This window comes from Pipistrellus kuhlii, unplaced genomic scaffold, assembly GCF_014108245.1.
Source record: "Pipistrellus kuhlii isolate mPipKuh1 unplaced genomic scaffold, mPipKuh1.p scaffold_m20_p_2, whole genome shotgun sequence".
Lineage (NCBI taxonomy): Eukaryota > Metazoa > Chordata > Mammalia > Chiroptera > Vespertilionidae > Pipistrellus > Pipistrellus kuhlii.
The window spans coordinates 931280-959086 of NW_023425515.1; the positions used below are offsets into that span (position 1 = coordinate 931280).

General features: G+C 42.6%; 1 protein-coding gene across 8 annotated transcripts in view; it reads left to right on the top strand.

Moving 5' to 3' along the window:
* DYRK1A (dual specificity tyrosine phosphorylation regulated kinase 1A) overlaps positions 1-27807 on the top strand; it is a 125733-nt gene that overhangs the window by 17223 nt on the left and 80703 nt on the right. Inside the window, exon 1 of one of the 8 annotated variants that reach the window (XM_045585231.1) lies at positions 20182-20200. The exons of the other annotated variants lie outside the window; for them this stretch is intronic. The gene's annotated coding sequence lies outside the window, so the exon portion shown is untranslated. Of the gene's footprint in view, positions 1-20181; positions 20201-27807 lie in introns of those variants that run through there. 8 annotated transcript variants of the gene reach the window in all.

Here is a 27807-nt window from a genome sequence, read left to right on the forward strand (position 1 = left end):
GGTGGTGGGGTGTCTCAGGTTCTGGCTGCTTGTTGGTAGGCATCTGCTCTCAGTTCCCTGCTGTCTGGTCCGTCCCAGCGTGGCCCTTACGTCCTCACAGGCAGTGGAGGAGAGAGGGAGGCTCCTCACACAGATGTCAGACTTACGTACCTTATCCATGGAAGTGAAGTCCCGCCGTCTGTCCTTGGTTCTCTTGCTTAAAAGCAAGTCAAAAGTCCTGTGTGACGGGAGAGGTCCGCAGAGGTCCCCACAGCAGGAAGACTATGTGACTGTCACAAACAGCGCTGTGGAATGGTAAAGAATACATCTCTAGAGTCTGATATAGATATCTGGCTTTTCCTAAGAATATAAACTTCTCTGAGCCTCGGTTTCCCGGTCTATATGACAGGGATAGTATGTACTTACTATTTATAGTGTTACAAAGAGTAAGTGATATGCTGAGGACTTTGTTCTAACTCATGCTCATATTTTAAGTCTTTAAAAATTAAAAAAAATACTTCATTGATTTTTTTTTTTTTTTAATAGAGAGGAAGGGATAGGGATGGAGAGTTAGAAACATCGACAAGAGAGAAACATTGATCAGCTACTTCCTGCACAATCCCCACCGGGGATCGAGCCTGCAACCAAGGCACATGCCCTTAATTGGAATCGAACCCCAGACCCCCAGTCCGTGGGCCGATGCTTTATCTACTGAGTCAAAAGGGCAAGGGCCATATTTTCAGTCTTAATTTGGAGGTTGTATATTCAGGGAAGCCTTCCCTGACTCCTCTTCCTTCTGTTCTGTTACATTTCCAAACACCCTAAACTTTTTCTTCTCCTAGCTTCACACTTGTTTGACCTGAATTTAATAGATACTAGGGCTGTGTGTGTGTGTGTGTGTGTGTGTGTGTACATATACGCTTTGCACTAAGCTGCTTAAAAGCAGAGGTTACATCTGTTTTGTTCATTATTGTATCCTAGGGCTCTGGCACATAGAAGACTTAATAAATGTTTGCTGAATGACTGGAAGATTGAGGTTAAAATGCATGCATAGTTTCTGTAAGAAAGCGTTTTTATTGTTACCATACTATGCTTTTCTCAGGTAGTTGAGCAATCAGTCTAAAAGATATTCCCTCTGTTTCTGAAATGGTCAGGAGGCCCAAGGCATAATCCTATATAATAAAACTCTAATATGCAAATCTACCGAACAGTGGAATAACCAGTCGCATGACGCACGCTGACCACCAGGAGGCAGACACTCAACTTAGGAGCTTCCCCCTGTTGGTACTGTGCTCCCACAGGGGGAGCACCACTCAGCCGGAAGCCGGGCTCACGGCTGGCGAGTGCCTCTGCTGCGGCACTAGGACCCCGCGAGTGGGCCCAAGCCAGCAGCTGGACATCCCTCGATGGCCTACTGGTTAGAACGGGAGAGGTCCGCAGAGGTACCACAGCAGGAAGACTGTTCCTGTCACAAACAGCGCTGTGGATGGTGAAGAATACAGCTACACTCCCTACCACACTCCCCCTGCACAGAAGTGCACCAGGCCTCTAGTAGTCTTCTACTGAATATAACGGTTTGCAGAGTGAATGCTAAATAGTGGTTCAAACATATTAAGTGGCTGACAGTATGAGGACACAGTAAGAAAAATCCGTCCAAGTGGGTTAGAAGCAAGATAACCAGTAGGGAGCTTCTCTTTGCCATAAAGGTGCCCTGCAGACCACTCCCTGGTGGCGTGGTATGAAGGAAATAAACGCGGAGAAAATTACCTTCTTGGAGACACACAGTGCACATGAGTAGGAACCACCTCACCTGTTAACATAGTGAGGGCCATCTTCAGCAAGCCTGAACACTATAAACATACACATACCACAGCCTCGGAAGGTATTATTTTCATGTAACTGATGGGAAATTTAGGTTTAGTTAGAGGTGAGGTAATTTTCTCTAGGTAGGGGTGTCGAACTCAATCAGATAAGGGGCCAAAATCTAAAATCCAGCCTAAATCGTGGGCCGAATGGTTTACTGAACAGTCATAAACTGTCATTGTGATGGAAACGTAGCGGAGTGCAGTGATGACAGCGCTGTGCGGGCCACATTGCAAGGCCTGGCGGGACGGATTTGGCCCGCGGGCCTTGTGTTTGACACATGTGCTCTAGTGGTTGGTAAGATAGGATTCAAAACCAGGGTCAGCTCTTACTCATAATTCTATATAGCTTTTGTCGAATATGGTTTGGCAAATACTTGATTAATTTTATGGAGCAGCAACCTTGTATATTTTGAGAATTGTGGGTCTAGTGTTAGAATTTTGCTTTTTCCTTAGCACCAGGTTGAAAGAAGGGTTTCTGGTGTTAATTTATATTGTATCTTAGCTTCCTGAGTTGAGTTGGTTGTAAAACTTGAAGAGACTTTGGTAGATCTCATCTAATATCCAGTCAGTATAATGCACAACAGAAAGTAATTTTGTGTTTTCTCTTTGTGATTGAGTACAGTTATGTCACTAAAGAAGAAACATCTGTGTAGTTTTGGATTCCTTGTAGCTGTTCCTCTTCTGTTATTTTGAAATCTACCTGTTACCTGCGCTCCTGAGAGTTGTTTCTGAAATTGTCTTCAGTTACGATCTTGTATTATTGTTAGTGTCCCTCCTTACTAATCAGAAATTTAGTCTCTTCTGCTTACTGCAGGTTTTTTTAAGAATTACTTTTTAGGTTTAACATGCATATACTCAAAGTTGCATACTGCTGACAGGCTGATGATGAAAACAGCAGTCCCCAGTACACCCTCCCTGCTGCTGTCCTCCCCTGCTGCTGGTCCTCCCTGCTGGAGCACTGCTTCCTGCACATGTCACCCCAGGCTCTGCCTGCATAGACGCCAAGAGGCTTCAGATGTCTTAAGTCTTGAGAGGACCGTGGCACATCCAAGACACTCGTGTCACTGTGGGCCATGCCCGCTAGTTGGCAAGCTCTACCCCATAGGTAATCATTTGACATCAAGTCTTAGCTGTTTCTTCTTGCTGTATTCCTCTATTTCTAAGCCACATGCTTATTGTATCCGTTAGGCTGCTTTGGATGTATTTGAAGCCGGTATTGAGTCCCTGACTCAAACTGGCTTAAAATAGGAGAATGTAACTCAGATCCATAATTTTACTTGTGACTATTTCAGTGTGCATCTCTAAGGAAAGTCCATACATTGAAAGTCCAGGGGCAGGGTAGACGCTAGGGCTCATTGGTTAGGGGGCATTCTCATGTCTTAAGGGCTCCAGGTTTTTCCTCTCCCCCTTTAAGTCATTGGTGTCACACCCTTGGACTATTAAGATGGCTCCAGCAGTTTCAGGAGTTATATATTTCTTTCTTTTTTTTTTAAAATATATTTTATTGATTTTGTACAGAGAGGAAGGGAGAGAGATAGAGAGTTAGAAACATCGATGAGAGAGAGTCATCGATCAGTTGCCTCTTGCACACCCCCTACCGGGGATATGCCCGCAACCAAGGTACATGCCCTTGACCGGAATCGAACCCGGGTCCCTTCAGTCCCCAAGCCGACGCTCTATCCATTGAGCTAAACCGGTCCCGGCAGGAGTTATATATTTCTAATGCAGCAATGTCTAGAGAGAGAAGAGAACATATTTCTTATCATATTCTATATAATAAAGAGCTAATATGCTAATTAGACCCAGCGGCAGAATGACTGTCCAGAGGACCTTCCAGACAAAGCTGGGGCTGCGAGCGCCCAGCCCCTTGCCCGAATCTTGTGCACTGGGCCTCCAGTAGCCATATAAGAATGTGGAGACTTTGCCTAGAAACTCTCTGGCAGATTTATCTCCTGGGTTCTGGGCCTGTTTCTGAAACATTCACTAGAAAGGGAAATGGCATTACTTTTAGACCAATTAGACACACTCGTGGAACTGGCATGCTTTCTCCTGGGCATGTACCTAAGTGGTTAGATGTGCAAATGGGTTCTGAACAAAACTAGCTTTTGTGACAAGGGAAGAAGGGGAGTTGGTAGATATTCCTGACCTTATGCTTGTCTTTGACTTAAAATTTAAGACACTATTGACTTTTTAAGGGAGATGAGTACCTTGAATCCATCTGCCTTATACTTTTCTTTTTCCACCTACTCGTTACAGTTATATTTCTGTTAAATATATTAAGTGTTTAATTATGACCATGGTAGTCTTGTTTATCAGTTGTATACTATGATAAATTTCCTTCCTTGTATGATTTTGTTTTTCCTGGAACTAACAGTTATATTGTGTTGGTATTTTTGTTTGCTTTCATTTCTAGTTTCTTGTGACTGCCATCCAATATCTTCTCAATATAGTTTTCTGCACAAATATATCAGAGAATTAGTTGTCCTATTCTCCCCCCACACCTTCCCATCCTTCCCCTAATAACCTTCTTAGGGGAGCCTCCATCACACTTTTAGTTGTTGTTGTTAAATATAGTCAGTGTTTAATTATGACTATGGTAGTCTTATTCCAGCTTTCTAGGCTCAATACAATGCCTCTTACGTATCTCCAGTAGCTTTGGATCTCCTGTTTCCTTGTCCTCTGGCCTTTATATTACCTGTTTATCTTTCACTAGACGCCCAGGGCATGGATTCATGCACTGGAGGGTCCCTCAGCCTGGCCTGTGCCCTCTCTCCAGCATCCCCCAAGGGATGTAGTACTGTGTGAGGCGGCAGGCAGCTAGGGAGGAGCCTGAGCCTGGGTCGGGTGCTGCACCACCACTCATCCTGGCCCAGATGTGCCTGCCGCCGCCGCCGCCGCGGATGCGGGAAAGGCTCACACTGCCACAGCGGCGCTCACCGGCCGTGAGCCCGGCCTCTGATGTCCATTGGTCAGCTGAGCTGTGCTCTGACTGTGGGAGCACACTGACCACCAGGGGCAGCTCCTGCATTGAGCGCCTGCCCCCTGGTGGTCAGTGCATGTCATAGTGACCGGTCAAACCGTCAATTGGTCGACCAGTTGCTTAGGGTTTCATATATATAGATTTTCCTGGGGCCCAACTTCCAGTACTTTCTGATTAGAATGCATGATAGTTTAATTTTTTAAAATAAACTTTTTCTTTCTATTGACCAGGAATCAAACCCTCCACCTTTTGGTGTATGGACAACGCTCCAACCAACTGAGCCTTACCAGCCAGGGCGAGAGACGGTTTAATTTTTGAGACATTGTTTGAAAATACCTTTAATTTCCTTTTCCTCATGATTAAAACTGTTGACTGGAAACAGAATTGCAGTTTGAATGTAATTTTTACTGAGAACTCTGAATGTATTGCTTTATGATGTTCTAGCTTCAGATAGCAGATATAATTTGTATTTTGGATTTCATTAAAAATACCTCAAAGTATGGAATAAAGAACATAATGAACTCCCATGTACTCATTATCCAACTTCAACATTTATTAACTCATGACCACTTTAAAAAACATCTGTATATCTGTCTACACCTCTTCCCTTTGAGTTTTTGCAAGCAAACCCAGATACATAATTTCACTTTTGACTACAAACGGGCGTAACAGTATCTCTAAGGACTAGTTCCTAAACTATAATCCTAATGCCATTTTCATACCTTCAGAAGATTAAGTAATTCTTTAAATATCCAGTAAGAGTTCAAATTGCCTTGATTGCCTCATAATTGTGCTTTTCAACTGTTTATTCAAATCAGGATCCATAAATAAGGTCCATAAAGTGTCATTGATTGGCAGATCTCTTAAGTATCTTCTAATCTATTGTATTACTTTCCCCTCTGTATCGTTTCCCCCCTTGACTTTATTTGTTGAAGAAACTGTCATCTGTCTTGCCTACAGCCTGGGTGTTTTTGTTGGGAGATGGCAGTGTTAGTGGTTAGAATACTGCAAGAGTACAGGAGGCACACAATATGTGACTGTGATGTTGCATAGATGCATTCATTTATTAAGAGATTTTGGTCCTTCGTATGTACATCTCCCCCACTCTCACCATGACAGTTTAAGGTTCCGTTCTTTACGTCTGGTGTTCGGACATTACGTCGTGTTTGCTTTGGCATGGTGTTTTCCTTGTGTCGGACCCATCCTTTTACTTAGGAGGTGCATGTCATTTAAATCTGGGGAATTTTCTTGATTATTTCTTCTCTTTGGTTTTCTCAAGTGACATGTGATTTTGTTATCTTCTAATTTTTGTTTATTTTTTTTACCCTTCTTGAGAGAGGTTTTTCAACTTTTATCTTCCATCTGGCTATTTCGATTTTTACTTCATGAATACATATATTTGTTTAATTCAGCCAACACATTCATACTGTAGTTAAACACCTTTTTACAAACTTTTCCTTCATGGCATTGTCTCAGTTTCCTCTGGGTTCCTGTTTTTCTGCTTGTTTTGATTTGTCGTTGACGTTGGCAGCTTTCCTGAGATTTGGCCATTCCTGGGCGAGTGGCCGTATGTAAGAGAAAGCATGAGAAAGCTGATGAGAGACTTGGAGGGCGAGGCTTGTTCATCGAAGGCTGAGAACAGTGATGGGTGCCCAGGCACACGACTGTCCCCAGGGCTTTTCCTTCAGGGCTCTGGGGGTCTCTGATGGGACTGGAAATCCACACTGGGGAAGGGAGGGCATGTCTTGTGCTGCGGTTTTGCTCCCCAGCTCTGCACAGGCTGCTTTGCTTGGGCCTCTAACTCTGCTGTGCTTGGTCTCTGCCAGTGTAGAGCTTCTGTTCATTTGCCCCAGAGACTATACCTCTGGCTCTTTGAGGACATGGTGGTTGCCAGCCTGGGAGCTTGGTCTACAATTTGGGGTCTACTACCTTTATTTTATTTACTTATTGAAGTGAACTCATACAAGTTACATACAAATAATGTACTCTATAAACCATTTGAGAGAAAGTTGTTGACATGATGTCTGTTTTGAATATTGTAGTTCATAATCCCCCCAAATGAGCGTAACAGCAATATAACCATCATTACAGCAGCCTCTGGTCTTTAAGACTCCATTCAAGCTTTGGCAGTTGACCCAGTAGTGTTCTCTATAGGAAAAGGATCCAGTTTAGGATCATTGACACATTTTGTCCTCTTGTGTTTTCAGCTCCTTGTTAGAAATTGTGAGGCCCCCCCCAAGTCAAGGATCCTGGTAGAACACAAAACATACTTGGAGCCAGGCAGCAAGGCAACCATCTTTACTTCTACGTAGAGTGCACACAAGGTCTGAAAGTGCGCACACACCGAGCAGTTTATAATCCCTGAAGTCCGTGACCTGTCCTTTGCTCTTTATTGGAGCTCAGGTGCACAGTCTTTAGAGATTGGCTAATTCAAAGGGAGAGTTTGGCCTTTGCTGTTTCAAGGTGGCGGCCCCCAGGGGAGCTGCAAGCCATGTGGTCAACATGGTGGCTGCCAAGTCACGCGGTCCACAATGACAGTTGTCTAAACTGTTCTTTGAAAGAAAAGATGACTTATTCTCACATCCTGATCTAGATGTGGCTATTTTTGTAGAATACAAGCCAGTTATTTTATAGAATCACCTGCAATGTGAATTTGTTTGATTTTCTTCATATTAGATGTAGAATGGGCATCTTTTCAGGAATATCACAAAAGTGATGTTATATTTTTCTCCTTGCATTTGTTAGGTGGCATATTATTGATTTTCTATTTCTGCTGTAGTCAGTTACCACGTTTATTAATTTACAGTTCAGAAGTCCAAAATGGATCTCAACTGGGCTCAAATCAAGGTGTCGGCTGGTTGCATTCCTTTTGGAGGGTCTCCAGGAGAAGGCATTTCCTTGCCTTTTGCAGTTTGGATAGGCTGTGCCTGCATTCTTCACTTATGGCTTGCTTTCTTCATTTTCAAAGCCTGCAACTTTGGTCCTAGTCCATCTCATGCTGCCATTTCTCTCTCTCTTCTTTCCCTGTCTTTCATTTGTTAAGGACTCGAGATTACATAGACGTTACCAAAATAATCTGGGATAATCTTTCAATTTTAAAGTTATCTGATTAGCAAATTTAATTTTTTCTACAACCTTAATTCTCCTTTGCCATGTAAAGTAGCGCATTCACAGGTTCTAAGGATTAGAATGTGGACATCTTTGGGGGCTATTGTGTCTACTACAGGTGGTATATGATTTCAGTTTGTCTCATTATTGAAAATACTTACTTTGATCATTTGATTATAGTGGTGCCTTCAGGCTTTTCCATTTTATTATCCCCTTCTTATCCCACACAATTAATAAATATTTTGTGTACAGGTACTTTGAGACTGAAATATTCCAGTCCATGGAGCCAAACTGGCTAGGGCCACAGGCAAATTTTTACTGAGGTTTAATACATAAACTATTTTATTCGGAGCGTGTATAGGTCTGTAGTTGGAGATGAAGTCTTGACTTCTCTCTTTTGGTAGGAGTTGAGTTGTCTTAAGTGTGCTGATACAGTAATACCTGTCAGGATTTACAAGCCTTTTTCCAAGGTCAAGAAGATGCATTATTTCAGAAGATGTAGAATATTTACTTTTTTTTTAAAATATATATTTTATTGATTTTTTACAGAGAGGAAGGGAGAGAGATAGAGAGCTAGAAACGTCGATGAGAGAAACATTGACCAGCTCTCTCCTGCATACCCCCCCCCCCCCCCCCAGGGATGTGCCCACAACCAATGTACATGCCTCTGACCAGAATCGAACCCTGGACCTTCAGTCCTCAGACCGACACTCTACCACTGAGCCAAACCGGTTTCGGCAGAATATTTACTTTTAAACATTTTGCAAACAGGTACATTACAGTCTTTCCTCCATATTTGTTTGCATACCCAATGCTGAGGTATCTATTTAACAAACCCCGGCAAAACTCAGTAATTTAAAACAATGACATTACTTAGCTCACAGTTCTCCAGTTTGGGCAGGGCTTGCCTCCATTCCACATGGCATCTGCTGGGACTGGAAAGTCTGAGGTGACTTATTCCCTCACATGTACTGTTAGGGCAGTGGTTTGCCGCCCTGTTGCCTAATGAGTTTGCCAGCCACGGGGCTAGGGAATCTGGGGCATCGACCTCCACCTGCCTAGCGGGTTCTTTCGCAGGCTGGTCACGGGGAGCTGGACTTGGTGTGTGATGACGGCTCTGTCGGTGCCAACAGCAGACGCTGCCGGGCCGCCTTAGGTTTTATGCCTGGAGCCACACCGTGCCAGCTCAGCAGATTCTTTTGGCTCAAAACAAGTCTCAGGGCTGCCCAGGTTCAGGCCGAGGGGACTGTACAAGGTGTAGCCACTGGCAAGAATGGTGAACACTCCGCCACATGAACCATATATTCTTCTCAAGGGCAAATGGTGACATTTCTATTATGTTTGTTTTTTTATTATCTAATCTTACTGGCTTATTACTTTTATAATGCAGTGATGTAACTATGTATGCTTCCCTTTCTGTTATAACTACATTCATTATATTACTACACTTATGTAGTAATATAATCTGTCAAATTCAGTTAAACTGTGGATTGGTAATATTGGAAGGATTCGTAAGTACAGAGTTGGGGGTGGGGAAAGAGATATAATGCACCACACCTAAACACTTTGAATATGTACTTTGTGAAGTGACATAAACCTTCTCAGCCTTATGTTAAATCCATAAAATATCTCAGCATATTAACAAACCTGGAAAAAAAAACCCTCAAGTATTTCTCTAGTAATGCCCTGATTTCCTTTGTGCAGGAGAAACAAGACATAGACAGTTTTAGATACTCCGTAATTGCAGCTCAAGATGTTCTGTTTTGCCTTCTAACACGTCTCTCCTGTGTTAATGCCCTGGAAGTGACAATGTTTCATTTCATTTAAATAGTTCTCATCTGGATTCTATGTTGTGGTCATCCCATTACTAGGCTTGAGTGTGAAGTGAAGTTTGTCAAAGCATTATGGGCCATGGCCAGTGTCCATTAGAGCCCTCTGGAAAGTTTAAGAAGTGCAGAGTTTGGGTCTAATCCTAGACTTCGCATATCCAAAAGTCTTGGAAAAGGTCTGAGTGATGTGAATTATGCCGTTTATAGGTTCTATACATGCATTTTTCTTCGGGATGCTGTCACTCTGCAGGGGGCAAAAACTGTTCTTTGGCACAGGAAAATGAACACATACACACACACTACAGTGGTTTGTGGCCCTCCATATGTCAGTCCTACTTGACAAAATATTCCTTAATATTTAATTTCTCCTGTTAAGGAAACAATTAATTTAAATTGCTTTTTCCCTGGGGATAGGAATAATGAAATAAAGGCTGAGAAACATTGTCCTGTGGGATCATTGTGACATAGCACGTGCCCCACAGGACCCATGCCGCTTCCTCCGTCTTGGGAAACCTTAGCATATGGTTTGGATAAAGTTTCTTAATACTAAGATTTTACCTACAATCAATGGCTTTTTCTTTAAAAGAAATCTAGAAGGTTAAAGAGTTTTACTCTGCGGTGTTTTGCATCCAAGCAGATGGATCTTGTACTTAGGAACAAGCACTGTCAGAATGGACTCCGTCCGGGATTTGGGAACATGGACTTGGTGCAATAGTCCCTCCCACCCTCTCTGCGGAGGGTATGCTCCGAGACCCCCAGCGGATGCCTGCAATTAAAGTGGTACCACGCCCGCACACACCTCCGGGAAAGTTTAATTTAAAAGTAGGCACAGTCAGATGAACAGCAATAACTAGGTAATAATAAAATAGGTTAGTGATGACAATATACTGTAGTAAGTTACGTGAATGTGGTCTCGCCCCCTAATCCCTGATGGTACTGTACGATGATATAATGTGAAATGTTATCACACTACTCAGATCAGTGTGCACTTTAACGTGTTTATTTCTGGAATTGTTAATTTAATATTTTGGACTGCGCTGACAATGGTTAACTGAAACCTGAGAAGCGAAGCCACCGACGAGGCTGGACCATTGTATTAGCAAAACCTCGTCACTCTCTAGCTTGTGTGCACACTGTCACCAGGACCCCTGGCATGGCATCGGAAAGGACCGCCCTGCCTCTGGGAGCGCGGCTCCTCCCCCTCCTCCTGCTCCTGCAGGAAGTCGGTGCCAGGCATCCCTGTTCTCTGGGAAGAAGTATAGGAGGGTTGTTGACTTCCTTTTTGCTTTGGGATAGATACCAGTGAAACCCCCCCTTTTTGGGGGATGGGCAGTGGTGGGAGAAATGGAAGTTTTCAGTCTACTGATATATATAAAGAAAACGCCCACATTTTGATTTAATCATTTGTAGGTCCTTCAAGGTTGTATTATATTCTTTGTACTTATTTTCTGTGTCATTTGTCCAGGCTCAGGGGAGTTAAAGGCATAGTACAGCTGGGAATGAAAGGTTTCTGTAAATCTGCATTCACCTGGAAACAACATTCTTGCCAATGACAGATGCTAGGGTAGATTATTTGTTGAATCAATGAATGAAATTAATCCAAGCGTTATTATTTTTTTAAAGTAATTCTCTTCTCTCCGATTTTAGAATCTAGTCTGTAGCATCATGTTGACAGAAGAGTGTTCTGGGAGGTTCTTGTTAATAAACTTGAGGGTCCAAAATGTTATCATCAACACGTTAGAAATGTCCTCAGCTGATGCAGTTGTGAGAGGGAGTTAGTCCTATTTGTCACGGGTAGGGTTTTAGGGTCACAGCTAACTAAGCTGCTGTAACTGGGAGCCGCAATTCCATGGTTCCACGAACATTACCTCAAAGGTAGATGGCCAGATTGTGGGGTGTGTGCATGTGACTACCTCAGTTGGTCACTCAGAGACACGTTCCTGTCCCAGAGAGCAGCCCATAGCTCACTGGGTAAACTGGCCTCCTTCAATACCACGGGGCCTCTTGGGCCCTGAATTCTTAGCCTAAGCCCCTCAAAATCGCCTTGGGCCCTCGTTCACAATGCAGGATCAGACCCTGCCTCTGGAGGTTCTGGTGGCTTTGATTCAGCATCTGAATTTTTAACAAGCCCTTGAGGGCGATTCCCAGAAGCTGTCAGTGGTATGGCTGCCACTGCTGTAGGTAGTCTACACAGCAGGTGTCTCACATGCAAAGGTGCAAAATTATACCTTTTTGGCTTCCTAGGATTCAGAGCACGTAAAAGGCTCTCAGTGTTTCACATTGTTCCATGAATTAAGAAGTACTCTGAAAACATAGGTAAGTCAAGTTTGTGCCAGGTTTTGCACAACAGTCCTAAATGTGAGCACTGTCATTCCCATTTAATAACTGAACTAGAAAGCTAGCCTTCTTTATCTTTCATAATCAAACAGATATTTAGAAGAAGTCAACTGTCCAGCATAGCTACCGATAATGGAACTTGCCAAATGACTTACTAGTGTGTTTTTACATAGTGTGTGTAAGATACCATGTATGAACTTGATGACTTCAGTTAAACACATGGGCAGTGTCATCCTAGTGGGAACTGCTGTTGGCCAGGGCAAGCTGAATACTACATAGTCTCCTTCCTTTAGTAACTACAACCTAGTAGAGAAGACCTAGAACAAACTATGACAGCATTCATGACATCTTCCTTTTAAAGAATGAATCCTTCAGTCATCACAAGGCGGGCTCTGGATATGATGTACGAGTTGAGAAGAAGGAGGAGGTCAGGGGAGGCGGAGAGTGCCGGAGAAGTAACTTCCTTTTTCTGTTAACCCCAGCGGGACCAGCCTGTCAGGTGCTAGTGCAGCTGCGGACCTTGTAGGCAAGTGATGAGAGAGAAGCTTTTGAAGGTTAAGGTATGCCCCATTTCCTTAACCTTAACCTTAGAGGGAAGAACGAAACTGAGAATGCAAATTATGTGCCAGGCACTGAATTCCATAGCTCTGCCAATGAGAGAGGCAGTGTCCTTCAGTGGAAGACGCATGTTTGTGTATGTGTAAATCCTTACCGAGGATACGTTTTTACTGATTTTAGAAAGAGAAGAAGGGAGGGAGAGAGAAACATGGATTGGTTGCCTCCCCTACATGCCCTACCAGGTTAGAACTTGCAACCTAGGTATGTGCCCTATTTCTTTAAAAAAAAAAAAATAATAAAAATAAATATATATATATATGTATATATATATATACATATATATATATATATTATTGATTTTTTTTTTTACAGAGAGGAAGAGAGAGGGAGAGTTAGGAACATCGATGAGAGAGAATCATCAATCAGCTGCCTCCTGCAACACCCCCCCCCCCCCCCCCCCGGGGATGTGCTCGCAACCAAGGTACATGCCCTTGACCGGAATCGAACCCGGGACCTTTCAGTCCGCAGGCTGACGCTCTATCCACTGAGCCACACCGGTTTTGGCTTGCGCCCTATTTCTACTTTACAGTTATTAAATGGGGATAATAGCTCTCAACATTTTAGAACTGTTGTGCAAATGGCACAGAACCTGGCACAGACTTGACTTACACCACCACCTAACATTTTCAGAGTACTGTTTAGTTCATGAAACAATTTTAAATACAATTCCTTTACACTCCCTGAATCCTGGTATTTATACCGCAGCCTTTGGTGTATGGTACGATGCTCCAGCCCAGTGGTCACCAACCTTCCAGACCTCACGGACCACCGGTTGGCGACCACTGCTCTAACCAACTGAACCGCCCAGCCAGGCAGGAGGAGGGGGATTTGGTAACGTTGGCGGCAGTCTGGCTCTCTCTGCATAGATGTTCAAACAAGTGGGCTCTCCGGGTGGAAACTTCACAGCCCGTATCAGACTCTCCCTCCCTTTCAGCACGTTTGCCTTAGTTTTGCCGAGGGCTATGGGCCCACCATGTTCCATATTATGGATAGAGACCTGCAGGCTCACCATCAAGCTTCAGGAGCGGTAATGCTAATGTACATCCTTTGGGCTCTGTGGCAAGCATGTCAACCTCAAAGGCTAACACAGGCCAAGTAAACAAGGTTTAAGTTTATGTGGGTCCCACACAAAAAGTTTCAGTTTTCTTAGAAATGTAGGTTTATTTCTATAGAGACGTGTTGAATACAGAGGGCTGAAATAAATGAGTCACCGTTAACATAAAATAACATTTAAATAAAAATTAAAAATCATTTGAACATTAACTTACCAGACTCTGAATTACTGCACAAATTAATAAGTGTAATTAAATAAATCTATTTTTCTTGGTCTCCAAAAGTGAAATATTGCCTGTTGCGCACACCAAACAAATCAATCCAAAACTAATGATGTGGCTGTCGGCTGCTAACATATTCGCTGCTGGTATTCGTGGAGAGAAATGGTGCGCCTGCACGCAGGGTGCATAAGGGAAGTGAATGCAGCTCAATATCAGTCATTAGCGAACATTGTAGTTCGTTATTAATAATTCTGTGTAACAGGATATTGTAAAAATGAAGTCACAAAACTTCTATTAAAACTTTTCTTATACACCGTTATATTGGCGGGGTGCAAAAATATTAGTTGTGGGCCACATGCGGCCCTTGTGCCGTGAGTTTGACATGATTGCTTTGCAGGGAGTAGAAGGGTTGATAAAATTGACAAATAACATACCAAATGTTAGTGAAAAATAAGACAGTGTGTGCCCTCATGTCATTGACATCTAGGTTTGGATTTTGATATTGGTTGGTTGTAGTAGAATAATCTTGAGCTTTCATACTTTTCTTGAACTTGCATATGTTGGATAGCTCAGTATTAGATTTCACCGAGCATGAGAGTGGAGGGGATTTTAAACTATATGCTTTAGAATGGTTGTCTTTTTAAAGTTTGAAGGAACTCACCAAAAAGCAGTAAGACTCCTTATTCTCGGTGGGAAGCTGACGTAATTAATAAGCACGCCTTTCCACACGCGTGTCCGAGGGCTGGGGCTGGCCTCCTCAGGAGGATCTAGGGACGGTCTGTTCTGGCCTGTTCTAGTGTCTTGTGCTGCTGACATCCCTGACTTACGGCCACACCACTCGGACCTCTCCCCCACGGCCATATTGCCTTTCTTCTGTCTGTCAGGTCCCCCTGCCTTTCTCTCAAGGGCACTTGGGAAGGTATGTGGGTCCCCCCGGACAGTCTCCTCAGCTTGGCTTCACCATAGTCACATCTGCAAAGTGGGACATGACAATGCAAAACCTTTTCCCAGATACAATAACACCTACAGGCTCCAGAGATTAGTATGTGGATTTGGTCTGTGTGTGTGTGTGTGTGTGTGTGTGTGAAAGAAAGATATATTTTATAATTTACACCCTTGTAAATTATTTGAGAGAGAATGATTTGCTTTTGAAATATCAACTTTCAGCTATAAGTATATTTTCAATTACGGTAAGACTCCATAGTATATTTTGTAAATTTTCAGTGTTAGCTTTGGTGATCCAAATTTGGGACCCAACATGGGAGGCATCTCCCCTAATGTTGCCACCTTACATGCCCTTTATAACGATGGTTTGTGATCTACTCGTCTCTAAATAATGGAGGTTATCGTTCTTTAGGGCTAGCTCAAGCTGACAGTGGACATTTTTATCAAGTATTTATTAAAAACTAGAGGCTGGTGCATGTGCCCTGGTGGGATCCCTCGGCCTGGCCTGCAGGGATCAGGACAGAGCGGGCCGTCCCACATCCCGAGGGGTCCCGGAGTGAGAGAGCACTCTGCCAAGTTGCTGTCTCCTGGCAGTTCCTGAGCTGAGGCTTGCCCCCTGGTAGTTAGTGAGCATCATAGCTCCTGGCCAGTTGGCTGGTTGGCCACTCAGTGGTCGCCTAGGCTTTTATCTATATAGATGAGTAAATCTAGGAAAGTAGTATAAATTATTAAAATTTATTTTAGCAACCTAAGAATATTTTTATGTTTTTATTGATTTCAGAGAGAGGAAGGGAGTGGAAGAGAGATAGAAACATAGATGAGAGAAAAAACCGATCAACTGCCTCCAGCACACCCCTCCTAGAGATCGAGCCCACAACCGGAATCGAACCCAGGACCCTTCAGCCCGCAGGCTGACACTGTATCCACTGACCCAAACTAGCTCATACAATAAAAAGCTAATATGCAAACTGTCCCCTCGCCCAGTGGAGAGTTTTTGAAGTCATGAGCAAGTCATTAACAGAAATGTATGTGTGTATATTGATCTTAATACCTGGTTCTTTCTTGAACCTGACTTTTGTCACCTTTTAAAAAACAGACTCTTCATTTATTTTTCTAAACATCATAAAAACATTTTTAAGTTTTTTCCAAATTATTTTAAGTTTCTGGGTATGAAATTTGTTTTTCTGCTATATTCCTCTTGTGCTGGTTTTCTTTTTTTTTTTTTTTTTTTTTTTTTGTGTGTGTGTGTGTGTGTGTGTTTGTATTTACTGTGTATGAGCTCTTAACAGGAATTTTGAAGGTATTCTATGTATTTTTTTAATTTAAAAAAAATACAAGCTAAAGTTTATTTAGAAAGTTTATTTAGAGGTAGAAAAAATAAGCCAGCTGTACTGCGTGGGCTCAGAAAACAAGTTACAGAGGCAAAGAAGGGCCTTTGGATCTTGTGGGGGCAGTGGAGAGGGGAAAAGTGGTGAGAGAGAGAGAAATAGAGAGAAGGCCCCACGATTCTATATTTTGAAGGAAGTACATATTAGTTTTCAAATAGTGACACTTGCCACTTTCTGTTCTCCATTTTCCAAATGTAATAACTATAAACACAGTAGGCATACCTGCCTCCCACTTTGTGCAAGTGTTTCCATGGTTTTTACTCCTACATACAGTATGTTATATTATACATTATAAACTATAGCTTGCGATTTTATTATTTTTGCTTTAAGCACATTTTAAACTCCAGCTTACAATTAACTTTTGTTTTAAACAATCAACAATATTTAAATTATGAGAAAAATACTAATTTGTGACAGTTTACCTACTCATTTACCATTTCTGGTACTCTCCATTCCTTTGTATAGAAATCATTTCCATCAGTATCATTTCCTCTCAGTCTGAAGAACATTCTTTAGCATTTTTTTAGTGTAGGTTTGTTAGCGAAGAACTATCTCAGATAAAAAAAAACCTTGCAAATGCCTTCATTTTACCTTTGTGTTTGAAGATTATTTTCACTGGCCATGGAATTCCAGATCGATTGTTTTCTGGCCTTCATTGTTTCTGATGAGATGTCAGTGATAATTGCTGTTTTGTTTTCTATATACCGGTACACTGAGTGATCAGATTTTTATGATCTCTGAACTCATAATAATCTGGCCACATAGCAGTGTGTGTGTGTGTGCGCGTGCGTGCGTGCGTGCGTGCGTGTGTATGAATTATTGCATGAATTTGTATGGGGGAGGGGACATGGGCAGTTAGCCGGCCTGCCTGCCTGCTGGTCAAGGGAAAAATTTACATATTAGCCTTTTATTATATAGTGTTATATAGGATATACACTGAATGGCCAGATCATTACGTGTTCAGAGATCATCATAATCTGGCCATTTAGTGTAGTCAACTTTCCCTATCTGTGGGATTCAAATTTTCTGATTCAGTCAACTTGGATTGAAAACGGTATTTTTGATCTGAGGTTGGGAATTCATGAATGCAGGGGCTGACGGTTCTATGGCATATTGTTCTATGCCATTTTTAAAAAAAATATATTTTATTGATTTTTTACAGAGAGAAAAAGAGAGGGATAGAGAGTTAGAAACATCAATGAGAGAGAGTCATCGATCAGCTGCCTCTTGCACACCCCCTACTGGGGATGTGCCCGCAACCACGGTACATGCCCTTGCCCGGAATCGAACCGGGACCTTTCAGTCCGCAGGCCGACGCTCTATCCACTGAGCCAAACCAGTCCCGGCTGTTCTATGCCATTTTATATAACGGAAGTAAGCATCTGAAGTTTGGTATCCACAGGATTCTTGAAGCAATCCCCTGATGATACTGAGGGAGAATTATAGTACCTTTTCTCTCTCTCTAGCTACTTTCAAGATTTTCCTTTCATCTTTGGTTTTAAGCTGTTTTCCTATGATATTCCTGGGTGTGGTTATAATTTGAGAGGTTTTCAACCATGTCTTCTTTAAATATTTATGTCCCTCTTTCTCACTGTCTTCTGATTTCTTTTACGTGTTAGAACATTTGATATTGTTCTGTTCTTTAAGAGTTTCTTCATTTTCCTTCAGTCTTACTGTCTCTTTTAGATTGATAATTTCTACTGACCCGTTTTTACGTTTTCTTATTTTTTTCTACCATCTTTAGTATATGCTCTTAAATCCATCTGTTAAATTTTCATTTAGATAGTTTTTTACTTTCAGAATTTCTTTTGAGCTTTTTTAAATAATTTGTTTTTCTGTTAAGACACTTTGCTCATACATTAAAGAGCTTATGTTCCTTATAGATTTTGAACATATTTTTTTCTTATTCTTTGTATCAAATAGCTGCTTTAAAGTCTTTGCTAAATCAAACATCTGATCTGTCCTGGGGTTGGTGTTCTGTTGACTCCTTGACTGTGGATCACATTTTTCTGTTTCTTTTGCTTGGTTACAGTTTTAGGATTTGAATGTCTTGTTTTCTTCTTTTTTAGAGTGTTAATGTTTGTTCTAGAAGACTGATTGATTACCTTGAATTTATATAGGTTTGAGTTTTTTGCTTTATTTTGCAAGATTTATGGAAAAGTCAGAGTGACTCCTAGCCATTTTAACGTGGTGGGACATGGCTTCCACACTGGGCCTCTGGATTTTGTCTGTGTTTGGCTTTAAACATTGTTAGTATTGGTCTGGAGTAGGCTGTACTCCAGGGGTTGGTCCTTAGTCTTGAAGGAGGGAAAACAATGTGAAGGGATGTGTTTGTCAGGATTCTCCAGAGAAACAGGTGCCGTAGGCCTGTGCTCGGCAAGCTCATCAGTCCACAGAGCCAAATATCAACAGTACAACGATTGTAATTTTTTTTGAGAGCCACATTTTTTAAACTTAAACTTCTTCAGGCCGTGGTATTTTGTGGAAGAGCCACACTCAAGGGGCCAAAGAGCCGCTTGTGGCTCCAGAGCCGCGGTTTGCCGACCACTGCAATAGGAGATACATGGTGTATTTTAAAGAGTTGGCTCACATGATTATGGAGGCTGAGAAGTCCCAAAATCTTCACTTGGCAAGTTGAAAACTCAGGAAAGCTGATGGTGTAAATTCTAGTGTGAAAGCTGTCCACCTTAAGATTCAGCAAGAGCTGATATTTTAGTTTGAGTTCAAAAGCAGGAAAAAAGATCTATATTTCAACTTAACACAGAGTGGCGGAGTTGTGGAAGTTTTGTTCTATTCAGATCCTCAGCTGACTTGGTGAGGCCCACCACATTGGGGAGGGCAATCAGTGTACTATTCAAATGTAATTCTCACAGAAACACCTTCACAGACAACCCAGAATAATACTTGTTGGCCAGTTGTCTTGGCACCGAAGGCCCAGTCAAATTGACACATTAAATTAACCTTTAGCCCTAGCTGGTTTGGCTCAGTGGGTAGAATGTCAGCCTGTGGACTAAATTAGGGTCTTGGGTTTGATTCTGGGCAAGGGCACTTGCCTTGGTTGGGGGCTCAATCCCCAATAGAAACATCTTATAGTTGATGTTTCTATCTCTCTTTCCCTCTACCTTCCTTTTTGAAATAAACAAACTGCTTTTAAAAAATAAATTAACCTTCATATGCTGTTAGTGAGAATTTTCCACTGTGACTGGACAGGAACACCACATCCCCCCAGGCCTGTTCATTCTCTGTCACTTCCGTTCTGCTCTGAACCTCATAGAAGTCACTTTGATAAGCTTTGGGTGGTCTCACCCTGTCCATGTGCGTTTTGGTCCTTTTGGGTCCCTGATGTAAAGTTATGGTGACCCCTTCTGCCCAGCTCCTATCTCTCTGTTGTCCTGTCTCCCAAGATTCCAGCTCTTTAATCTTTACCTTCACATTTTAGCAGTACTGCCAAGCTTTGTTTGGACTTCAGGACCCTCCACCATGTTGGGGAATTATCCCCAGAACAAAAATATAGTTTCAGTGGAGGAGATGATTTTCTTCTAAAATTCTAGCTGTCTCCCTGATTATATTAAACTAGAGGCTTCATGCATGGAGGGGGGTGTCTCTCAGTTCAGCCTGCGCCTTCTCACAGTCCAGGAGCCCTTAGGGGCAGGAGGTGATCCGGTGACCAGGGGAAGGCAGTGCCCCATCACATTTCTGCTGCTGCCACTGCTGGCAGCGCAAGCCTCGGGCAGCCCTGGGCCACTGGGCAGCCGAATCCGAGGCTTCCCTGCACTTCGGGCAGGTCCTGGGCAGCTGGGGGGCTGAGAGGACTGGGGGACTCTGGAGGCAGGTGTGCCCCAGCGGGGCTAAGGGGACTGGGTGCGCCATTTTGTGGGTGGAGCATTGCCATCTTTGAGGGTGGAGCATTCAATTAGCATATTCCATCCTTATTGGCTGTGAGCTCCATCATATTTGTGATGATATGAGGGTCAATTAGCATATCCCCTCTTTATTGGCTGTGGGCACCATCATTTTTGTGATGGTGTGAGGGTCATTTAGCATATTCTCTATTAGATAGGATGGAATGGACAGATTTTAAAATAGTATCCTTTGGGCAAAGGTCAGGACATAGGGGTGGTGGGATCAGAGTAAAAAATTGAACCCTACTTCCTGCTTAGTGTTGGAGTCATAGCCAGGCAGATGCTATGGGTCCCAGACTTTGCAGGAATATGCAGTGATGGGATGTGGTGGAGGGAAGAGGGGGAGGGCTTGGTTGCCTGCGTACCATGCATGAAACAACTTCATTGGATGCCTTCTTTTATTCATTCTCTACCTGTTTTCCTGTAATATTTACTTATTCTTGGTTTTAGTCTAATCTTTAAGTACAGGGAGCAAGTCAATTCATTTTATTTTTGTGAGATTTGGCTTAATTATTTGGAGACATTTATTCACTGTTCCTTTAGTTTTTCATTGTTTTGGTTGATGATCCTTGGTACTTCCAGATCCTCGCCCATCTATCCATCTATTACTTTCTCAGAAGTTTTGAATTCTCTCACCACCTCTCTATGTAGATCTAGAAATTAAAAGAATTGGGAACTTAAACCTTACAAATAGAAAGACTGTGACTGCAGCCTCACTTGTCAGGTTGTTGGGAAGGCCATTTCTGATGTTCCCCGCTCCTTAAATCTAAATTTGTTCCCCTGGCTATATCTCTGTCAGCAAAGTCTGCAGTCATAACACTGGGATTTTTGTCTGTTTCTCAAGTTGGACTATGAGTTAGTTCCCTGGTGGCAGGCACGGTGACAGTAAATCTTACACTTATGACTTCAGTACTTAGCAAATATTTGTTGAAATGACTGATGAATTCAAAACTCTTCATCATGTCATGACAACATCTGCCTTTTAGGATTTTGTGTATGTGCAGTTATTTAATACTGTCTTCAGTGTCGGTAGGCGTAAATGATGGCACTTCCTGAAGTGTATACAGAGATACTTGTGGTTGTCTCTCTTTCCACTCTGTCCCCACTTCTAAACCACCACCTTCTTAGCTCAGTGCCCCAACTACAGACACTGCTACTGAAGGTTTGCAGTTACTTTCCGGACATTTTTCTCATTTATAAGGAAGTATACGTATGTTCTTGTTATACATATATCTTTGCACATATTTCTGTGAAGAAATGGAGTTTGAGTGCTCAATTACAGTAGCAATTGGTTTGATAATCAGGTTTTTTCAATGTTTACTTTACTTTCAGATTAGTCAAAAGTAAGGCACATACATGATTTCTCACTTTCCACATCTGCTAAAGGATTGATTTGAATGAAATGAAATTGAAGATTTCTTAGTTCTAAATTCAATGTTATATAATTCAACTCTATTAGACATGAACAGTGGGGTGGGTGTTCTGCTTAATATGAAAAAGGAGGAATGAAATTAAAATTGACTTTGGATAGCAAAAGGAAATTTGGGGGTAAATTGTTAAAATGCTCAATTCCCCCCCCTCATCCAAAAGTGACTAGAGAATATAAGCGTTTGAAATTAGTAGTGGGATCTGTCTTTTGTGGGCATTGGCACTAGGAAATTTGCTCTTGATTGAGTCAGTAAAGCTAGCTGATGATACCTTAAAGCGAATTGCAACCCAACTCCCTGAATTTTCTCATCACACTGTTTGTTTGTTCGTCTATTTATTTATCTTCATTTTTAAAAAGTATACAAAGTGACCCTGGCCGGTTTAGCTCAGTGTTGGCCTGCGGACTGACGGGTCCCCGGTTCAATTCTGGTCAAGGCCCCATGCCTGCGTTGCAGGCTCGATCCCCAATAGGACACAGCCGATCAATCTGTAATAATTGATGTTTCTATTTCTCTCCCCTTCTCCCTTCCTCTCTGAAATCAATAAAAATATATAAAAAAATAAATAAAAATAAATGTTTAAAAAAAGTATACAAAGTGGATTTGGAGACATGGCTCTATCTATTTATCTAATTGTTTAATCTGTCTATTCTAATCTATCTTGTTGTTAATCCTTACCTTTGGATATTTTCCCATTGATTTTTACAAAGAGTGGAAGGTAGTGGGAGATACACATTGTTTGGTTGCCTCCCAAATGGCCTAACCTGGACCAGGAATTGAGCCTACAACTGAGGCATGTGCCCTTGACGTAAATCGAACCTGGGCCCTTCAGTCCGCAGGCTGACACTGAATCCACTGAGCCAAACCGGCTAAGGCCACAGTGTATACATATTAACACAGTGAATGCCTTAGACCTTTCTTTATGGCAACCAAAACTTACATAGGTAAATCTTTGTTAGTGATTTATTTAAAAACAACCTTTTGTGGAAAATAGTTTCCCAAACAATTTTAACCCCTTTTCTCCTTTTCCCAAAGAGGAACAAGCTAAAGAATAAAAATGCAACTCTTACCCAGTCATGGAATGTTTGTCATAAAATGGTATTGAATCCTTTGGTTTCTTGTTGATAATTATTTATAATGTTTTTAGCTCATATAATGATGATTCTCTGTAGCAAATGTACTAGATTTTATGCCTTTTGTGTTGAAATGAGTTATACTAGTAGAGCTAAACCATGGCAAATTTATTTTTTTCCATTATTAGATTGCAGGTATGACTTAACTGCTTAATATTAATATGTCATCTTAAGTATTTAAATTTTTTAATTAATTTGTTTCAACAAAGCAACCAAAAGCCATGCTTTAGGAGGTGAGTTGGTTTGATGATGGTGTTCTCTCTCTGATGAGAATGGGCTGTAGCAGAGGAAGCTGGCTGCCCTGCAGGGTGAGAGGAACAGGGTTTCCCACTGTCTGGGACACACGCTGCCGTGTCTATAGTCAGACCTGCAGCTCCAGGCAGTGGGGTTAGGGCTGCAGGAAAGGCATTGGAATGCTATGGCAGGGCTGAGGAGCAAGTGCCTGTAGTGTAGATGGGGGAAATGTGTAGCAGGAGGTGAGGTGGGGCGATGACTGTGTAATGTTACAGTGTACAGAGGTGAATGTGTGAGCACGCACTGTGCAGTGATTTACATGCCGTATGAGTGCTGTGCCATTGATAACACAGAGTTTTCTGGAACTGCCCTCTCTGTAGCTGAGACTCTCAGTCACCTAGGAGTTTCAGAACTTTGCTTGAAGCCACGCAGTAAGTTGTGGAGCCAGGAGGTTAAATGCGGGCAGGCTCATGAGCCTGATGGGTTAGGACCTTGAATAGCAACTGGGTTAGGCAACATTAAATGCTTTTTTGGGATAGTGACCTAGCAATAAATTAAGTGACTTTTAAACAAGGTCTTTAGTAGTTTATCATGAGATTTACCCTATAATGGAGTTTTAAAATGGGCTGTACTGAGAGGTTGTCCTCATGGTTGTGGCCTTTAGCTAGATTCCATGATGACTTTTATGTTAACATTAGAGGCCCAGTGAATGAAAAATCATGCACCCTGGAGGTGAGGGAGGGGTGTCCCCTCAGCCCGGCATGTGCCCTCTCAAAGTCCAGGACTCCTCAGGGGTGTCTACCTACCAGCTTAGGCCTGCCCCCCAGGGTCTTAGGCCTAAACTGGCAGTCAGACATCCCTCTGGCAGCCTGGGAGCCCTCGGGAATGTCCGACTGACAGCTTAGGCCCACTCCCCAGAAGATTGGGCCTAAGCTGGCAGTCATACATTCCTCTCACAATCCAGGACTGCTGACTCCTAACCACTTTCCTACCTGCCTGCCTGATCACCCCTAACCCCTCTGCCTGCCTGCCTCATTGTCCCTAACCACTCACCTGCCTTCCTGATCTCCCCTAACCACTCTGCCTGCCTGCCTGCCTCATTGCCCCTAATCACCTCTGCTTCATCCCCCGCTGCTGTAGCTTTGTCCAGAAGGACGTCCAGAATGATGTCCGGAAGGTCGTTTGGCTGTCTGGTCTAATTAGCATATTACGCTTTTATTATTATAGATAGAAGCTCGTTGTGTGAAAAATCATGCAAGGGACTCAGCTCTTACAGCTCTGGCCACCCCAGCCAGCCCTTGCAGCCCTGGCTTCATCATGAAGGTTGTCTGGCTGTTCGGTCTAATTAGCATATTAGCTATTATATAGGATGGAGGCTGAGTTTCTTGGATCATTTTCCTCCTGCTTACTTATAAAAGTTGTGCTGCACTGAAGAATAAAAGGAAGAAAATTAAAAATCACTCAGGTTTTTATTAGCCTAAGACAGTGGTCAGCAAACTGCGGCTCGCAAGCCACATGCGGCTCTTTGGCCCCTTGAGTGTGGCTCTTCCACAAAATACCACAGCCTGGGCGAGTCTATTTTGAAGAAGTGGTGTTAGATGAAGTTTAAGTTTAAAAAACTTGGCTCTCAAAAGAAATTTCAATCGTTGTACTGTTGATATTTGGCTCTGTTGACTAATAAGTTTGCCGACCACTGGCCTAAGACATTTATCATTAATGACTATATATTTTCTTCCAGGGTTTTTCTGTGCTAGTATTCTACTCTAGGAACTGTGCTTTGGGGAAGATTTTGAGCTCTTCCTGGTATTTTACTTTTCCCTTCATGTAATACAATTACCATAAGAAGTAAAGGATTACAAAATATTTTATCACGTGAATGTGCCATAACCTATGCCACGTTTTCTTTTTGTCTTGCACATTTCCCCCCGTTTTTGAGATCATTTTAATGATACATTTTTGTATGTGAATTCTATATTTTCTATCATGAAATGGCTTTTTAATTTTTAAAATGTTTTTAATTGAGAGAGAGAGAGAGAAAAGAGGGAGGAAGGGAGGGAAGGGGAGGGGAGAAACAGTAATTGGCTGCCTCCTGCACACCTGCTACGAGTCCGGAACGCCAGGCATGTACCCTGACCAGGTGATGGCACTGGGCATGGAGGAGAGTGGAAAGCCAGAGGCGGTTCAAATGGAAGGGACTTAGTGAGACCCTGTGAGTAGGTGAGTCAGCAGTTGTTATGACGTCTCTAGAAGGATGGCGGTGCTGGGGTAGAGCGGGCAGGTGAGCTGTGTAAGGAAGGGGGGACGGTGTTTGGATAGTGAGTTGTGTGGTAATGTCACACTGGAAGTGACCCTGGCAGCTTGCTGCTGGTCTAGATACTGAATGAGAAGTTAGGGTGGAGCAAAAGAGATCGGAATAGTAGTAATTAGTCTCAAGTAAACGCTTGAAGCACTTCTTTTGATGAGAAAGATGTCTAGAGGGATGAGTGGGGCCCAGGAACTGGAGGTAACCTGAGATTGGGGTGAAAGTGAAAAAGGCATGGGGCAGCATTTGGAGGGGAACTGGTACTCTGAAATATAAGACCACACATACTAAGGGTTTTTTGAGGAGGTAACCCTTTTGTAAGTTCCACAAAAGTGTAGCAAGGAAAATAAGTAAAACTAAACTCATTTTACTACTCTGAGTAGTTGGCTTGTTGGAAGAAAATGTAAGCTGTTAATAATAGTGTGTGCTTTTTTAATTAATTCTGGGCCTTGTTATTTTTATGTATTTTTGAAAATGAGGATAATTAAAAGCAGTGGTTTATAAAATTACATATAATTACGTATGTCTAAAAGTACATATTACCAACTAAGTATATGTGTGCATGCATTTATGTAAATAAGTTATAACGTATATTTTATAAATAAAATTATATGTGTTTATGTATTACTATGCTTTAGACCATCCTATTCAGAAAAGTTAGTGTTACAGAGGGGAGAGCAGAGTGGTTTTCCAGGGCATCTCTTAGACACTTGTCCTGAGGGGGGTTTGGAGGCATCAACTGAACATGTTCTTCCTGTGTCTCCTGACAGACAATTTAGAAAATCCTTTTATTGACTTCAGAGAGGAAGGGAGAGGGAGAGAGAGATGGAAACATCAGTGGTGAGAGAGAATCGTTGATTGGCTGCCTCCAGAACGGCCCTGCCTGGGTTTGAGCCTGCACCCCCGGCCTGTGCCCTTTACCGGATGGAACCCGGGACCTTCTGTCCACGGGCCGACGCTCTGTCCCCTGAGCCAACCTGCTAGGCCAGTGGTCGGCAAACTCATCAGTCAAACATCAACAGGACAACGATTGAAATTCCTTCTGAGAGCCAAGTTTTTTAAACTTAAACTTCTTCTGACGCCACTTCAAAATAGACTCGTCCAGTTCGTGTTATTTTGTGGAAGAGCCACACTCAAGGGGCCAAAGAGCCGCCTGTGGCTCGTGAGCCTCAGTTTGCTAAATGCTGCGCTAGGGCAACAGGTGGCACTGTTTTGTTTGTGAAACACATACACACGTGAGATCACCCCAGATGTTTAGGTTAAGGAGGGACATTAACCAGGGTGAGTGCAAAATACTGGACCTCATCCTTGTGTTAATCTCTGAGCATCTAGAGGTCACTGGGCCATTCCTTTTTATTTTTTTAATAGGCTTTTATTGATTTTTTTTTTTTTTTTTTGGGAGAGGGATGAAGGGAGAGAGAGAGAGGGAGAGAGAGAGGGAGAGAGAGAGAGAGAAGAAACATCTATGATAGAGAAATACCTATTGGCTGCCTTGCACATCCCCTACTGGGGATCCAGCCTGCAACCCAGGCATATGGCTTGACTGGGAATCGAGCCATCAACCTCTTGGTACATGGGATGGCACTCAACTACCTGAGCCATCCCAGCAGGGCTTGGCCATTTTATAAAATTTGATTTTATTTAAAAAATATTTTTATTGATTTCAAAGAGGGAGAGGGACAGAGAAATTAGAAACATCAGTGATGAGAGAGAATCATGGGTTGGCTGCCTCCTGCATGACCCCAGTTGGGATTGAGCCCACAACCTGTCATGTGCCCTTGACCAGAATTGAACCTGGGACCTTTCAGTCCGCAATCTGATGCTCTATTCACTGAGCCAAACCAGCTAGGGCTTGGCCATTCATTTTTAATTCCTCTTACGAACTAGGATTGACTTGAATTGAGGACATTATGTATAGGTGATCCTATGTAGTAATCCTATATAATGAAAGTATAATATGCTAAGTGTCCATTCGGTTGACAGTTCGGTTGACAGTAGCTATGATGTGCACTGACCACTAGGGGGCAGACACTCTGACTGGTATGTTAGTTTGCTGCTGGGGTCCAGCTCATTGGGTCTGTCTGGGCGAGAGAGCCAGACATGCCTTAGAGCTCTTCCGCCATCCCTTCCCGGCTGGCCAGCTTCCCGCAGCTCCTCTCTGGCTGGCCGGCCCCCATGGGCCCTGGCCGGGACTGGGTGAGAGGGCCCGATCGCTCCAATTGCCAGCCAGACTGAGGGACCCCACTGTGCATGAGTTGGTGCACTGGGCCTCTAGTATAAAATAATATCCTCAAGGAGCACATCAACAGAAGAGATAGGAAAATCTTGGTGTTGTGTACTTTGCTCTTGGTTCCATTAGCAAGGTAAAAGCAGGTTTCAAGTTTCAAAATGTATGGTAGTGAAAAATTGGAAACAAATATTCCCCAATAGGTGTTTGCTTAAAGTAAACTTACTTCAGTACATAGTACTATACAACTATTTAAAAT